The sequence below is a fragment of the Miniopterus natalensis genome, chromosome 17 (assembly GCF_054644295.1).
Source record: "Miniopterus natalensis isolate mMinNat1 chromosome 17, mMinNat1.hap1, whole genome shotgun sequence".
Taxonomy (NCBI): Eukaryota; Metazoa; Chordata; class Mammalia; order Chiroptera; family Miniopteridae; genus Miniopterus; species Miniopterus natalensis.
The window spans coordinates 14,650,110-14,666,440 of record NC_142097.1 but is presented as its reverse complement, the minus strand read 5'-3'; the positions used below and the strand labels follow the sequence as shown (position 1 = coordinate 14,666,440).

The 16,331-nt window shown below is 42.1% G+C and overlaps 1 non-coding gene across 1 annotated transcript; it reads right to left on the bottom strand.

Moving 5' to 3' along the window:
- Positions 1 to 240: 240 nt before the first annotated feature.
- LOC148091224 (U6 spliceosomal RNA) lies at positions 241 to 346 on the bottom strand. Its single transcript, XR_015715960.1, has one exon. It is a non-coding gene; the product is annotated as a U6 spliceosomal RNA (small nuclear RNA).
- Positions 347 to 16,331: the final 15,985 nt, after the last annotated feature.

Sequence of the window (16,331 nt, the reverse complement as noted above, 5' to 3'; positions counted from 1 at the left end):
GTGGCGTTACTCCCTATAGAACTCCTTTTTCGTCCAAGAGAGTGAGACGACAGAGCTCCCTAATGCATCCCTGTTATTCACCGGGCTGGGCCTGAGGTTTTGGAGTCAAGGCAGGGAATGAGGAGCTGGCCAAGCCAGAGGAAACCAGAGCTGCTGGCTCGCTGCCCTTCCAATCGCTGGAACTGGGGAGGGGCCATTAGCACACACTGTGATATCATTTTTTTATTCCTTTTTTTCTTTTTCTTTTATGGAACCTTCAAGAATTTGCGTGTCATCCTTGTCCAGGGGCCATGCTAATCTCCTCTGTATCATTCCAATTCTAGTATATGTGCTGGGAAGCGAGCACTGTAATATCTTAATAGAGTAAGAAATATATATTTGTTCTTTGTCCTTGGTTTCTGGCACAAAGCTCCTAAAACTCTGGTAATTTACCATGGAGGTGAGAAGTTTCTTTTGTTATTTATAATAAGCCCCTTTCAACCATACCTGAGTTTATGCTAATGAGGTGACCTTTGGTGGTCCCTTGAGAGAGCTGCAGATAGGGGCTGGTTGCCAGAGGAACCAACCATATGATTAGAGGATTGGAACTTTCTTTATATATATATATATATATATATATATATATATATATATATATATATATATATATATTTTTTTTTTTAATTTTAGTAAGAGAGGAAGGGAGAGAGTGGAAGAGAGAAACATGGATTGGCTGCCTCCTGCACACCCCCTACTGGGGATCAAGTGCGAAACCTGGGCATGTGCCCTGTCCTGGAATGGACCCAGGGACCTCTTGGTGCACAGGAGTACACTTAACCAGCTGAGCCACACCAGCCAGGGTGAGGATTGGAACTTTCAACCTCATTTACTCCTGGCCTCCAGGGATGGGAGAGAGGCAGGAAACTGAGTTAATCACCGGTGGCCAATGACTTAATCATGCCTGGGCAATGGAACCTCCACAAAAACTCCAAACAAGGGGTTCAGAGAGCTTCCAGGTTGGCGAATGCATCCACACTCACCAGCACACAGGGACAGAAGCTCCTGTGCTTGGGACCCTTCCTCACCTCAACCTATGTGCTGCTTTATCTGGCTATTCATTTGTATCTTTTATAATATCCTTTATAATAAGCCATTAAGAGTAAAGCATTTCCCTGAGTTCTGTGAGCCATTACAGCAAATTATCAAACCTGAGGAAAAGGTGGTGAGAACTACTGATTCGTAGCCAAGTGGAACAAAGGTTTGGATAACCTAGGGACCCACTACTTAAGATCGGGGATCTGAAACTGGGGACAGTCTTGTGAGACTGAGCCGTTAACCTCAGTCTGTGGGTCAGCACTAACTGTAGATAGTGTCAGAACTGAATTAAACTGTAGGACACCCAGTTGGTGTCAACAGAAAATTGGAAAATTGCTTGATGTGGAAGACCCACACATTTGGTATCAGAAGGATTGCATATACTCGCCCTGGCTGGGTAATTCAGTTGGTTGGATCGTGATCCAGATACACCAAGGTTTCGGGTTCAGTCTCAGGACAAGGCACATATAAGAAACAACCAATAAATACATAAATAAGTGGAACAACAAATCGATGTTCCTCTCTCTCCCTCTCCAAAAAATCAAGAAATTTTAAAAAATTAAAAAAGAAGCAATATTCCTCTAAGGCAGAACCACTTTTAAGAAAACACATGATCTTGTTAACGAGCCTGTAATCTGATCCCCGCCTTGTTTCCTCCCACCTTCAGGCAATCTTTCTCATGTTCATTCCTTAACACAAAATGCATAAAAGTTTTGATTCCCAGTCAGGGCACATGCCCAGGATGTGGGTTCGATCCCCAGTAGGGGGCCTGCAGGAGGCAGCCAATGGATATTTCTCTCCCTCCCTCTCCCTTCCTCTCTCACTAAAATCAATAAAAACATGTGTGTATATATATATATATACACACACACATACACACACACACATTATATATATATATATATATATATAAAAATTTTTTTAAAGAAAGTTCCAATCCCCTAATCATATGGTTGGTTCCTCTGGCAACCAGCCCCCATCTGAAGCTCTCTTAAGGGACCACCAAAGACTCTTTCTCATCATTGATGCTTCTATCTCCCTCTCCCTTCCTCTCTCTGAAATCCATAAAAACATTTTTTTAAATGCATAAAGGAAACTGCAAAACCTTCATTCTCCAGAGCATTAGAGATCTTGCTCCCTGGCACATGTCCTCATTTTGGCTCAAATAAAGTCTCATAAAAATTCAAAACAAAACAAAAAAAGTAGTGTTGCATATAGAAACAGATCATAGTACACAAACTACCAAAACTGACTCAAGAAGAAATAGAAAATCTAAATATATGTATAACAAGTAAGGAGATTGAATCAGTAATTAAAAGCCTCTCAACAACACAACCATGTGAGTGTATGTGCTTATGCCACTGAGCCGTATGCTAAAAATGATTAAAATAGTAAATTTTATGTAATATATCTTTTACCACAATTAAAATTAAAAAAAGAAAAAAGCCTGGCTGGCGTGGCTCAGCAGCTGAGCATCGACCTAGGATCCAGGAGACCGAGGTTCAATTCCCAGTCAGGGCACATGCCCGGGCTGCAGGCTCAATCCCCAGTAGGGGGCGTGCAGGAGGCAGCCCATCAGTGACTCTCTCATCATTGATGTTTCCATCTCTCTCTCTCCCTCTCCCTTCCTATATCTGAAATCAATATATATATAAAATTATAATAACAATAGCAAACTAAATTCAGCAGCATATGAAAAGGATTATACCAAGTGGGATTTAATCCAGGAATATAAGGATGATTCAAAAAAATCAATGTAATTAATATCCTATATTAATAGGAGAGGAGAAAAACAACATGACTAGGCTCAACTGATGCAAAAAAAAAAAAAAAAAAGGCATTTAACAAAATCCAAGACCCTGGCTGGGTAGCTCAGTTGGTTAGAGTGTTGTCCTGATAACGCCAAGGTTTTGGGTTCGATCCCTGGTCAGGGCACATACAAGAGTCAACCAATGAGTGCATAAATAAGTGGAACAAAAAATTGATGCTTTTTTCTCTCTTTCTTCCTTCCCCTCTCTAACATCAATCAATAAATTCAAATTTTTATAAATCCAACACCCTTTCATGATGAAAATAATCAATTAGGAATAGAAGGAAACTGCCTCAACGTAATAAAGGCTGTATGTGAAAAACACGCAGCCAACATCATACTCAGTGGTGCAAGACCGAAAGCTTTCTCCCTAAGATCATGAACAAAACAAGACACGCCCTTTTGTCACCTCTTTCAACACAGCGCTGGAAGTAAAAGGCCTCCAGATTATAAAGGAAGGCATAAAATTATTCCTTTTCTCTGACATGACTTTATAATGTAGAAAACCCTAAAGTTTCCATCGGGAAAAAAATGAATTCAGCAAAATTGGAGGATACAAAATCAACACATGAAAAATCAGTTGGGTTTTTATACAGTGGCAAATAAACAATACAAAAAGGAAATTAAGAAAACAATTTCAGCCCCAGCCGGCTGGGCTCAACGGTAAGATCGGCAGCCTGAAGACTGAGGGTCCTGGGTTGAATTCCGGCCAAGGGCACGTGCCTCGGTTGCAGGCTCGACCCAGGTGGGGCGGGTGCGGGAGGCAGCCAGTCACTGTGTCTCTCTCACACCGATGTTTCTCCCTCTCTCTCTCTCTCTTTCTCTTGCTCTCTCTCTCTCCTTTCTACCCTCTCTGAAAAACAATAGAAAAAATATCCTTGGGTGAGAAATAAAAAAAAAATTTAATTTACAAAAAGAATAAAATTTCTAGGAATAAACTAACCAAGGAGGTAAAAGACTTGCAGGTGAAAACTACAAAACACTGCTGAAAGAAATTAAAGAATGAGTAAAAATGAATGCAAAGGCCTTTGTGTTCTTAGATTAGAAGATTCAGCATCGTTAAGATAACAATACTCTCCAAAGTGACCTACAGATAGAATGCAGTGCCTATCAAAATCCCAATAGCACTTTCTGCAGAAATAAAGTGAAGCAGCTGAACTTGCTGACCTCCAGAAATCCCTTCCAACTGCGTCGGACACACCGCAGCGGTTCAGGTGGCGGGCTCTGCTCCTGGACACCTTGAGTTGGGTGGCTCCGTATCACCCACGCAATGGAGCAAATTACTCAACTTCTTCAAGCCTCTGTTTTCTCATATCTTAGTTTTCTATAAAATGGGAATGATATTTTCCTCAAACAAAAGAGAATTAAGTGGACAATTACATGTAAAAAACCTGATAATTAATAAATTTATTAATTATTAATAATTAATAATAATTAACATTAGCTATATTTATTAGTTACTGTGGTTCCTGCTTGAGCGAGAATCTGAAGTTCGAGTCATTAAACACAAGCGAGAAGAGTTTCTAAAAAGTCATTTTAAATTCTGCAGAGACGTCAAGATTAGCACTGAGGCAAAGCCGTTGGATATAGCGATTAGGTCATTAGTGACCTTCAAGAGCAGTTTCGAAAGCATGTTGGAAGCCAGACAGCATTTGGTTGAAGCACAAAGCAGGCGAGAAAGGGGAAGCGGTAAGTGTGGGATTCTCTTTAGAAGACTAGCAGTGAAAAGGTAGAGAGTGACCATTTAAGAGAAATGAGTGGCCAGTAAGGGTGGCAGATAATAGAGCCGGTCCACAGGTTCGCAAAACCCGCCCCCGCCTACAAAGCCGGCTCTGCTGCCAGGCTGACTGCAGGGCGGCCGCAGACGGGCAGCTATCAGGGTAGCCTCCGTATAGCTGTGGCTCTTCTCTCCTGAGCAGTGTCTCTCAGGGCTGGCGGAAGCCTATCCAAGGTGCCTATTCCTAAGAAACGGCTGGGAAGGCAGAAATCTTAAACCTAGATGATTGATTCTGACTGCACTGCCTGTTCTCTCAACAGAGTTAAAAGGGACAGAAATCAATGACAGGGCAACAGAAATATAAACAGAAACATTTTTGATATAGCATCTGGGATATTAAGCAGATATAAAAGTCATGGTGCGGTACTGCGGAGGCTCTCACTCTTGGGTACTGCCCCTTTCACCGCTGCGTTAATGGTTCTTCACAGCCCACTGAAAATCCTTTAAAACAACCACCAGGTCCTTAGGTCACATCCTAAGTAAAAGTCTCCCAACTTTATTAAAGAATTCCGCTTTAAAAGAAACAAGAACTTCGGATGGGTGGAGGTGGAGGAGGGTATGGGGAGAATAAATGTGGATGAAAAAAAGAAAATATAGAGAGAAAAAAAAGAAACAAGAACTCACATGACCTGCCTTGAGTAGAATATCCACAGATACATAGCAGGGTACTAAGCACTACAAGAAGGAAGTAAGACGTTAAAAAATATGATTAGTCATTGCCTCCAGGATCTTGCAGTTTAGTACTTATTTGGAAAAAAGTTATTGAGCCTGGCTGGTGTGGCCCAGTGGTTGAGCATCAACCCATGAACTAGGAGGTCATGGTCTGATTCCTGGTCAGGGTCCAGGCCCGGGTTGCAGGCTCCATCCTCGGTCGGGGCCGTGCAGGAGGCAGCTGACCAATGACTCTCATCACTGATGTTTCTCTCTCTCTCCCTTTTCCTCCCTCTCTCTGAAGTCACTAAAAACATTAAGCCCGGCCGGGCGTGGCTCAGCGGTTGAGCATCAACCTAGGATCCAGGCGATCAGGGTTTGATTCCCGGTCAGGGCACATGCCCGGGTTGCAGGCTCGATCCCCAGTCGGGGGCGTGCAGGAGGCAGCCGATCAATGACTCTCTCATCATTGATATTTCTGTCTCTTTCTCCCTCTCCTTTCCTTTCTCTGAAATCAATAAAGATATACCAAAAAAAAAAAGTATATTTATTTATTTATTTAAGCAGGCTGGGCTTAAATATATTTATGATAAATGTATTTATGAAGATATGTAGTCACATGAAAAATTCTTACAATGTTTGATTAAGTGTAAAAACCAAGAAATAAAATCACATTTCATTATTATCGCATTGTTAAAAACACAATTATACTTAGAAAAAAAGATCAGAAAAACACATTAAAAGGTTAAATAAGCTTTGCTTAGGGTTATAGGTGTTTTCAGCTTTTTGTGTGTGTTCATAAATATCTTTAATTACATATTACTTTTGGAGGCTAAAAAGGTGAACTAAAAGAAATAAAAATAACTTCCTGATACAATATTGTTCTTCAGATTGCTTTTTCCATTTAATATATCATGAATATCTTCCCAATACAATAGTACTTATAAAGCTACTTTAGTCTTTTTAATAACTATGCTATTCTCTTGTATGGATTTTACTTCATTTAATCAGTCCTCTATTGATAAACATTTAAGGTCTTTAAAATGTTTTGCCATTATAAATAACACTGCAACAAAACCCTTTACATCTTTACACATATACAAGGGTTTTTCCAGAAGGGAAATTATCAAGTCAAAGAGTACACATTTTTTTGTTAAATTTTATACTGAACTGTAGCATACAAGCAGAAAAGTGCACAAATCATAAGTGCACGACTGAAGGACTTTTTTTTAAATCATCACCCAAGGATATTTTTTCCATCGATTTTTAGAGAGTGGAAGGGAAAGAGGGAGAGAGAGAAACAACGATGTGAGAGAGACATCAATCGGTTGCATCCTGTATGTGCCCTTGATCAGGATTTGAACCCCCGACCTTTTGACGCGCAGGCCAACATTCTAACCACTGAGCCACACCAGCCAGGGCCTGAAGAACTTTTCGCAAAATGAAGGTAACTCGTGTAAACTGTATCAATTCAAGCACCAGAAGCCGCCTGTATATGCAGTTTTTTATGATCACTGGGAAATTGCCTTTCAAAAATGTTAAACCAATTAACACATCATATAGTATTTGAGACTGCCAAGTTCCACATCCTCTCCAACACAGAATATTATCATATTTTTAATTTTTGACAATTTGATAGGTGAGGGGAGAATCATGTCTCATTAACTTGCAGTTTTTGGTTCGTAGTGAGGTTAAGGATTTTATCGTATGTTTTTCTGTAACTTATCTATTATTATCCTTGCTCATTTTCTACTGAGTTGTCTTTCTTTTTTAAAATTTGTATATATTGATTTTAGAGAGAGGAAGGAAGAGAAACATCAGTTTGTTTTTCCACTTATTTATGTATTCATTGATTGACTCTTGTATGTGCCCTGACTGGAGATCAAACTCGAAACCTTGGCACATGAGAACAATGCTCTAACCAACTGAGCCCTTGTCTTTTTGTTTATAGGAATTCTTTATTTTTTATGGATGTTACCCCTTTGGCTGTTATAGAAGATTCAAATATTTTCTTCTTTCTCATTTGTCTTTTAACTTTATGCTGCCTTTTAAATGAAAGAACTTTCAAATACTTTGTAGTCAGATCCTGCAATCTTTTCCTTTTGGGCCTCTCAACTTTTTGTCATGCTTTAAATATCTTCCAGACATTCAACAGTACAAAAATATCCACCTAACCTGGCTGGTGTGACTAAGTGGTTGAGCTTCGACCCATGAACCTAGAGGTCACAGGTTTGATTCCTGGTCAGGGCACAAGCTCCAGTTTCGGGCTTGGTCCCCAGTAGGGAGTGTGTAGGGGCAGCTGATCAATGTCTCTCATCAATGTTTCTATCTCTCTATCCCTCTCCCTTCCTCTCTCTCTAAAATAAATAAAAATATTTTAAAAATATATCCACCTATATTTTCTTCTTGTGCTATTATAGTTTTGCTTTTAACATTTAGATCTTTAATACATTTGAAATTGTGTGTGTTAGGAAGGTAGAAATCTTTTTTTTTTTAATCAGTGGAAGAGATAAAAAAGAATAAAGGGGAAAAAATACAGAAAAAAAACCAAGAGGCTTAATGCCATTAAAAATAAGTCCACCCTAGCCCAGTCGGTGTGGCTCAGTGGTTGAGCATTAACCTATGATCCAGGAGATCAAGACTGGATTCCAGGACATGCCTGGGTTGTGGGCTTGATCCCCAGTAGGGGGCGTGCAGGAGGCAGCTGATCAATGACTCTCTCATCATTGATATTTCTCTCTCTCTCTCCTCTCCCTTCCTCTCTCTGAAATCGATAAAGACATATTTTTTAAAAATAAAAAATAAATCCACCCTAGCCAGTTTGGCTCAGTGGTTAAAGTGTCGGCCCTCGAACTGAAGGGTTCCGGGTTCAATTTTGCCCAAGGGCACATAACTAGGTTGCAGGTTCGATCCCTCACACTGGTCCACGGGCAAGTGGGAGGCAACCAATCAATTGTTTTCTCTCTCTCCCTCCCTCACCCCCTTCCATTCTCTTTGAAAAGCAATGGAAAAAATATCCTCAAGTGAGGATTAAAAAATAATGATAATAAAATAATAAATCCATTATTTCTCAACTGATTTGAAATGCCATCTTTACTATGTACCAATTTTTCTTATGTCTGGTACTAGAATCAACTTAGTTCCATTGATCTGTTTGCCTATTCTTATTTCAATATATTACTTATTTCAATAGCATTATAATACATTTTCATATGTGGTAGGATGCATTTTCTTCAACATTTCACTCATTTTGTACTATTACTCTTCTAGATGAACTGGGGAACTAACTTAAATGTTTCCAAAGGATCCATTTTGATTTTGATCTGTGTTGCCCAAAATCTACAGATTAGGGGAGAATTGGAAATCTATTGACTCCAAATGAGTCTTCCCACTCAGGAATACAAGTATTTAGGAGGTTATCAAGATTATAAATGGGATCTTCCCTTGCTTTTTTTTTTTTGCTGCAAAAAACTTTGTTTCCATTTGGTCCAATGCATGGATGAGGCTCCAGGGTGGTTGAAAGGATACCTAGTGGTTATGATAGTGGGGAAGGGCTTGTAGTAAGAATAGAGCCACAGTTGTGTAATAATCATTCACCTTACTAACTATAGATAAGAAGTTTTCTTACAGACTCTGGGAAACTGGAGGATGAGACACGGCTGTAAAAAGATAAGATGCCTCGGTGGGTCCATTACTCAGAAAAGAAATACATTTGAGAGCAGACCAAGGACAGGATACCTTGATTTAGTTGCTGTGCCCAGATCCTAACCCTCTCCAGGACTTTGCCTCAGGAGTGTTGAGCATTCTCCGTTCCCAAAAACGGGCTGAGCTCTTTGTAACATCATAGATGATTAGGACCTGGTTATCGGACTTTGAGCTCCTGAAGGCCGAACTGCAGACCCTCCTCTCCCTTCCCTTTTCTCTGTTAGACTTGTGGCTTGCAGCTGCAGGTAGTTTTCTTCTCCCTCAGTGGTATATAATCAGCCAACTGGCGAGGGGGGTCAGAGCAGAATTTCCAGAATTTCCAGGGTGACCGACTGCTCTTGCATTTTGTCAGCATTATTGGAATAAACGCTCATATATGATTCAACCTGTCTCTGCTTAATTTGGCTCAAGTAGTGACAGGTGGCCTCAGACACAGACAGAGCTGGATTAGCATCTTTAAGAGATGCTGGGCGCCCTTGAGCTTCTCCTCAGCGAACTCGAGGAAGAAGTGGCCCACGCCCTGTAGAGCCACAACATCCTGGTCAAAATATTTCTATTTTACTTTTTTATCCTCACTCGATACTTTCCCCATTGCTTTTCAGAAAGAGTGATGGGGGAGAGAGAGAGAGGGAGAGAAAGAGAACACTGATGTGAGGAGACACATTGATTGGTTGCTTTCTGCAGCCGCCCCAACCAGGGCTGGAGGCACGTGTCCCTTGGCCGGAATCGAATCCGGAACCCTTCAGTCCATAGGGGCCAATGTTCTAACCACTGAGCAAAACCAGCCAGGACACAGTTTGTCATTTCTAAAGCCAGGCCTTAAGAGACTTTGTGTGATTCTGCCTGTTTTCTTGGAATCCTGTCAATAGCCATGAGAACCAATCCAGGCTACTCTGCTGGAATATGGAAGATCACAGGAAGTGGAGATAAATTGTATTAGCTGAGGGCCATCCAAGACCAGCCAGCCCCCAGACAATCATAAGCTGACCTAAATTTATGAGACTAGCCCAGACCAGAGCCCAACCCAAAGTGCTGAACTGCAGAATTGTAAAATGAATAAATGATTATTGTTTTAAGCCACTAAGTATTGGCCTAGTTTATTTGACAGCAGAAGCTAACTGGTAAGAGTAATTTTTAAGTCCCTCCTAAGTTATTACTACCCACAGCTCCCACCTATCCTATGTTTTTCATTCTTTTGTTTAAAATACATACCCTGGGTACCTGCTGTGTGTCAAGCAGGGCTGGGTATTGGAAATTCAACAGTCTTAGTCTTGTGACAGACACATGTACAGGCAATTTTGGTTCAGTGTGATGTTATAAGCACATATTGCCAATAGAAGATATGGGCCACCTAATCCAAATTAGTGTGTCATATAAGACTGGTATTTGAAGGTGAGGGAGAAGATGAGCCAGGCAGAGGTACAGACTGTACAAAAGCTTGGAGGGGAGAGTAGATAGGTCAGGTAAAGAAAAAGTCAAGAAATTCAGTATGGCTAGGGGCCAGAGTAGGAGGGAGAGTGAGGAGAGATGAGGCTTCTCTATCGAAGAAAGAACTAGAGCATAAAGAGCTCTGTATCCCCCCTTTTTTAAAAAATATGTTTTTATTGATTTCAGAGAGAGAAAGGGCAAGGGAGAGGAAGGGAGAGAGAAAGAAAAACACCAATGATGAGAGAGAGTCATTGATCAGCTGCTTCCTGCACACCCCCTTCTGGGGATCAAACCCAAAGCCTGGGCATGTGCCCTGACGAGGAATCAAACCACAATCTCCTGGATCATGGGTCAATGCTCAACCACCGAGCCATGTCAGCCAAGCTCTGTATCCCTTTGTAGGGAGTTTAGGTATCTGCTGAAGGAGAATATAATCTAATACATATTATAGGAAGCTTACTAGGGCTTCCATTTTTTTGGAAAAATTAGCGGGGGATAAAACTAGAGACAGGAGAGCAGTTAGGAGTTAGGTTGTTGTTGAGGTCATCCAGATGAGACGTTGGCAGTTTGAACTAAGGCAGCAGCAGTGGGGATAGAGATTAAGTGGACTGATTTTATTTTTTACTTAAAAATATATCTTTATTGATTTCACAGAGAGGAAAGGAGAGGGGGAGAGAGAAACATCAATGATGAGAGAGTCGTCATTGATCGGCTGCCTCCTGCATGCCCCCAACTGGGTATCGAGCCCGCAACCCGGGCATGTGCCCTGATCAGGAATCGAACTTTGATCTCCTGGGTCCTAGGTCGATGCTTAACTGCTGAGCCACGCCCGGCCGGGCTAAGTGGACTGATTTTCTATGCTCAGGAGCTAGGGCTTGGTAAATGACTAGAAATGGGGTGATGGGCAAGAGGAAGGAGTAAACAAATGGTCTCCAGGCTATTGGCTTGGCCATATGGTGATAGACACTGAAATAGGGAATCTCTGAAGAGCAGCAGGTCGGGGGAGGGATGATGGAATGATGAATTCCGTTTGGAACATGTTGTTTGAAGTGCCTTCAGGACACCCAATGGAGATGTCCAGTAGGCAGCTGGATATATCTAAGACCTGACAACATCTTATATATATGCTTATTATCAACCTGAAAAAAAGGAAAGGTAGGAGGTGGCCGATGGTTGAGTTTAGGAACTAGAAGTTTCCTTGAGATGGAAGAACTGGGCTTTGGGAAAACAGTGAGAGAACTAGAAGGTAATGGTCAGAAAGTAAGATTTTTAAGATTCCAGGAATGTAAGAGTACTAGACAACAGAGCTGAGATGCTCAAAAAATGACAGGCCAAGCTGAAGGATGGGTCACCCCAGATGACAGCAGGCATTGGGGTAAAGACAGACTGTGAACCAGATGTCAAAATCTTTCATAAATGAGAGGAAGACTGGGTGATAACAGTGAAGAGGGTAGGGAGCATGACAGGATGGCTGGCCTGAGCTTCAAAGATGGAGTAAAGTCCAAAAATGGGGATATGTAATGTATGGCCAGGGAACAGAAGATTCAGACCAGCTTGCGGATGCCAGTAACAAAGAGAGGGAACTAGGGGAACGTACACTTGGGACAGTTACCAAAGATGACAGGAATGTGAGCTATGGAATGAGCTGGTGGGTCCCAGCTGTCCTGGCACAGATTGTTTATGCTTCAGAAGGGATTCAATTCCACTGGAGGAAAAGGCAGCAGCCCTGCAGCAGTGCTTCTCGAAAACGCAGGCCAGGGATAAAGTTGCCAGATTTAGCAAATGAAAATACAGAATGTCCAGTTAAATTTCAGGTGGTACATGGGACACACTTATACTTAAATAAAAAAAAAAAAAAAGGTTTTATTAGGTGCATGAAGCAGCTTACTGATTTCTACAAAGCTTTGGCATCCTTTGGTCATTAATAACCTGCCAGTTGGTTAAGCTCTCACCTCTCCAATTTCCTTGTATAAGTCAGAGTAGGCTAACTGCTGTTAACTATTAGACCTTAAAACATGTAATGGTTGAACGGAAGTTTATTTTTTGCTAACTAAGCCAGTCACTAAGTTGGAGAGGCCCTTCTCCATGCAGTCATTTAGGGCTTTGGTGGATGAAGGTCCTGTCCTGGGTGTCATCTTCATTCCAGCCTGATGGAAAGGAAGAGCACGGAGGAGCACCTGTGGGAGGTTTCCATAGGCCAGGCCTGAGTGGTCCAGACACTTCTGCAGTCCATTGGCTGAACTCAGTCACACAGTCTTATGTAATGGCAAAGGGAGCCTGGGAAATGTAGTCGAGCAGTATGCACAGGAACAAGACAACAGGGAACTGAGTGAGCAATCTCTGCCACACCCCTTATGGGATCTATCTATGGATCCCATAAGGGTCAACAGATCCTGGATCAATAACCTTTGCTTTAGAAGAACTCACACACACACACACACCATATCCTAATTGCTACAGAAAATGTGATTGAGAATTAAAAATCGCATTCATTCCTTTTGTTCTAGGTATCGTAGGTGGTGGTGGTTGTTTTTTTGATAGCCAAAGGCAGTACCCATCAAATAAATCTCATGAAAAGAAATAGGAAAAGTCCATTCTGCTGTTCCAAATTCTAGGTGCTGGCCCATCAAGTTGGTGTTTTATCTTTCCATTACAATGAAATTTACCACAAATCATTCCAAAACAAATGTTTCCCCTCAGTTCTTGCTTATGTAAATGTCGGTTGCCATGACAACAAAACCCCAGCCTGTCTGTGATCATATGGCAGAGCTCGCTAAGGAACAGGCAGCAACTAGCTGGCTCAGCCATAACCCTAATCCCACAGGCATGTCTAACAGGGGAAACGAGAAATGGGGGCAATTTTTTATCCAAAGAAAAAGTGAAAGTAGAGGAAGAACTTGACTCTAGTGGGAGAAAAGATGTGGCCAAAAAACTTAAATAAACCACTTCCTCTTGTTACGTTCTTTTTGGGGAATGGGACCTGGGTTTCTCCTTTTTCCTGTTCTATCGCAAGACTCCTAAAAGGATTTGGGCCCAAGAGTTGGGCCAATCCTCTCTGCTTCCAACCTACCTTGACATTAGGATGGGTCACGCCTTTCACCAGAATGCACGGAGAGAATGCACGGAGAGAATGCACAAGGCCCTGCTCCTGTTAGCTGCCTCTTGAGTTGCTGCCTCTGAGGTCTGCATTATGAAAGACCTAAATAATACCAGGATGAGCAATACTTTGAATAGTGTTTAGGAATATTAAACTACTTTTGTTACAACTGGCATTTTTGGTAATGGGACTCAAGACTTTTTGAAAGTATGGTTAAAGCTAGAAATTAAACCTAAAATACAAGTGAATAATCTTCACTGTTTGAATATAGTTCCCTTCTAAGTGATCCAGTCACCTCCCCTTCTGTGAAAAAGGAAAAGGGACAAGGCCACAGGAAAGCACCCAAACCCTTGAGACTGGGCTTTGAAAAGCATCTTATGTTTCTGCAATGGAAGGACCTTTCTAAATGGGATTTACCCTGATCAATATTAAAATGAACCTACATGTGCCCGGGCCGGGTAGCTCAGTTGGTTAGAGTGTCACCCCGATAACCCAAGGTTGCAGGTCTGATCTCCAGTCAGGGCACATACAAGAATCAACCAATAAATGCATATATAAGTGGAACAACAAATTGATGTTTCTCTCTCTCTCTCTCTCTCTTTCCTCCTTCCCCTCTCTCTAAAATAAATCAATAAATAAAATAATAAAACAAACCTACACTCTTTTGAGCACACACAGGACCAGGGCTGGGGGGAGCAGCTGAGAGGTAACTAGCTAGGTCCCTATTCCCCAGTACTCAATCCTGCTGAGGAAAACATTGGTTCAGCAAATATGTATTGTCTGCTGCAAGCCAGGTTCTGTGCTGGGCTCTGGAAACATAATGAGCAAATCAGACATGGCTCTTGTCCTTTTGGAACAGATTTTATAGTCTGAGGAGGTGAAATGAAATCACCACAGAAATAGAGAATTACATCCTGAGAGGAGTGCTGTGAAGGTGAATGATGTGATGATTATAAATGAGATTTGGGGCTTCGAGGAAGGCATCTTTGAGGGAGGGGCATTTAAATTGGAACCAAGAGGTAAGTAAGAGTTATTGGAGAGAGGCAGGGGAGGGTGGAAGGTTCTTAGAATGGGGAAGAGCTTGCCCACCCGAGGGGATGAGAGGAAAGGCCGCCAGGAGCACTGAGATCTAGGTAGACTGAAGAAAGGCCATCACTGCCCTGCAGCCATCCTTTGGAATGCAGATTGTGATCAAGAGGAGACTACTAGAAAGCTTTTTAAGCAAAGCAAGGGAGTTCCATGATCAAGTTTACCTCGTGGGAAGGTCCTCCTGGTCACCCTGTAATGAGCAGACTAGGGAAAGTGAGTAACCAGGAAGGTGGCTGTAGAGGTCCACAGGAGAGGCGATGGCTCCTTGAGGTGGTGGTGGTGAAGGTCTACAAATGTTGCAATAGGGAATATTTTGGAGGTGGAGCTGACAGGACATGGTGACAAACTGGCTGTGGCAGAAGAGGGATGTCTGTAAATGGGCTACCAATTTTAACATTAAGCACAATAATCAAAGCTAATGTTTACTGAGTGCCAGGTATAGCTGTGCAACAAACAGGGACATTCAGTTGTGGTGGCAAGAGGTGATGTAGTCCAAACCACACTCTTTTCTGCACTTTTCAAGCTATGAGCCTGGCAAGGGCTGTGTCCACACAGAGAAGGGGTGCCTTTTTTTACTGGTTACTCACAAAAAGGTGCAATCTGCTCACCAAGCTTTGTGTCTGGTGACCTTGACCGGAACACTTACTTTCAGAAAGCCACCAGGGGCCCCAGTAGGGGTGATGGATATGTTTTTTGTCCTGTTACTCCTACAATGCAAGATTCACAAGGGCAGAGTCTATTCCACAGGAACTACCACACTTAGTACTATAATCTGATCAAAACCGCTAGTCATTGAAGCACCCCAATAGCCAAGAAAATATGAAGTCAAACCCCCCTTTGGTGATAATGGATGAAAGAGTAGCTCCTTTCTGTGGCAGTTGAATTCATATGATGTTTTCTCAAAACAAGTAATTACAAACTGATGAGTGAAGTTAAGATCGCTATCACCCCATTGTTGGTAATCTCTGGACACTGGCAAAAACAGCCAAGGCAGCTAAGACATTGTTAGAGCCCCCAGCTATAAAGGGCTCATGGGAACCCAGTCAGGCTGGAAGCCTAGGAGAGCAAAGCAGCACTGAGTTTGCACATGCACCTGCACAAAAGGCAGAGCGACTATAGGAAACTCAATCCTGCATTACACAGAACACTAGGGAAGCCCAGGCCTTTCTAACAAGCAGTGTTATTATACCCTTATATAGTACCAAATTCATTTTCACTCTCAGGATATACTTTCCCAGCATGAAGGAAAAAGGAGGAACCTGTCTGTGACCTCACCTCAGTGCTCCCCTTTCCTAGTTTCCTTGCTGGTACTCAGAATCTTGGAGAAGCCCATGCACCCCACCAGCTTGAAATGAGGCTAGAAACTCCATGAAGTTCTAAAGGGAACAGAGGGAGGCTTTGAACCAGTCCACCGCCACATATCTAATCACTCCTTCCCCCTCCCAGAAAGCTAAAACGTCCATAATCTTCCCCCCATTTGAAGTGGGAAGTCAGAAAAGCTCTGCCCTAGCCAGTTTACTTTTGAACATTTAGTCAATATTTGAGTACCCGCTTTGCTAGCATTCAATGCAGATCTACAATCTAAGTAAATCAGGCCAACGACAGAAATACTGGAGGCACCCCCTTGACCAAAAGCAAGCCCGGCAGCTCATTTATTTCTGCTTGCTTTCATTCTATATACCTAGAACAAGGCGGGGAAC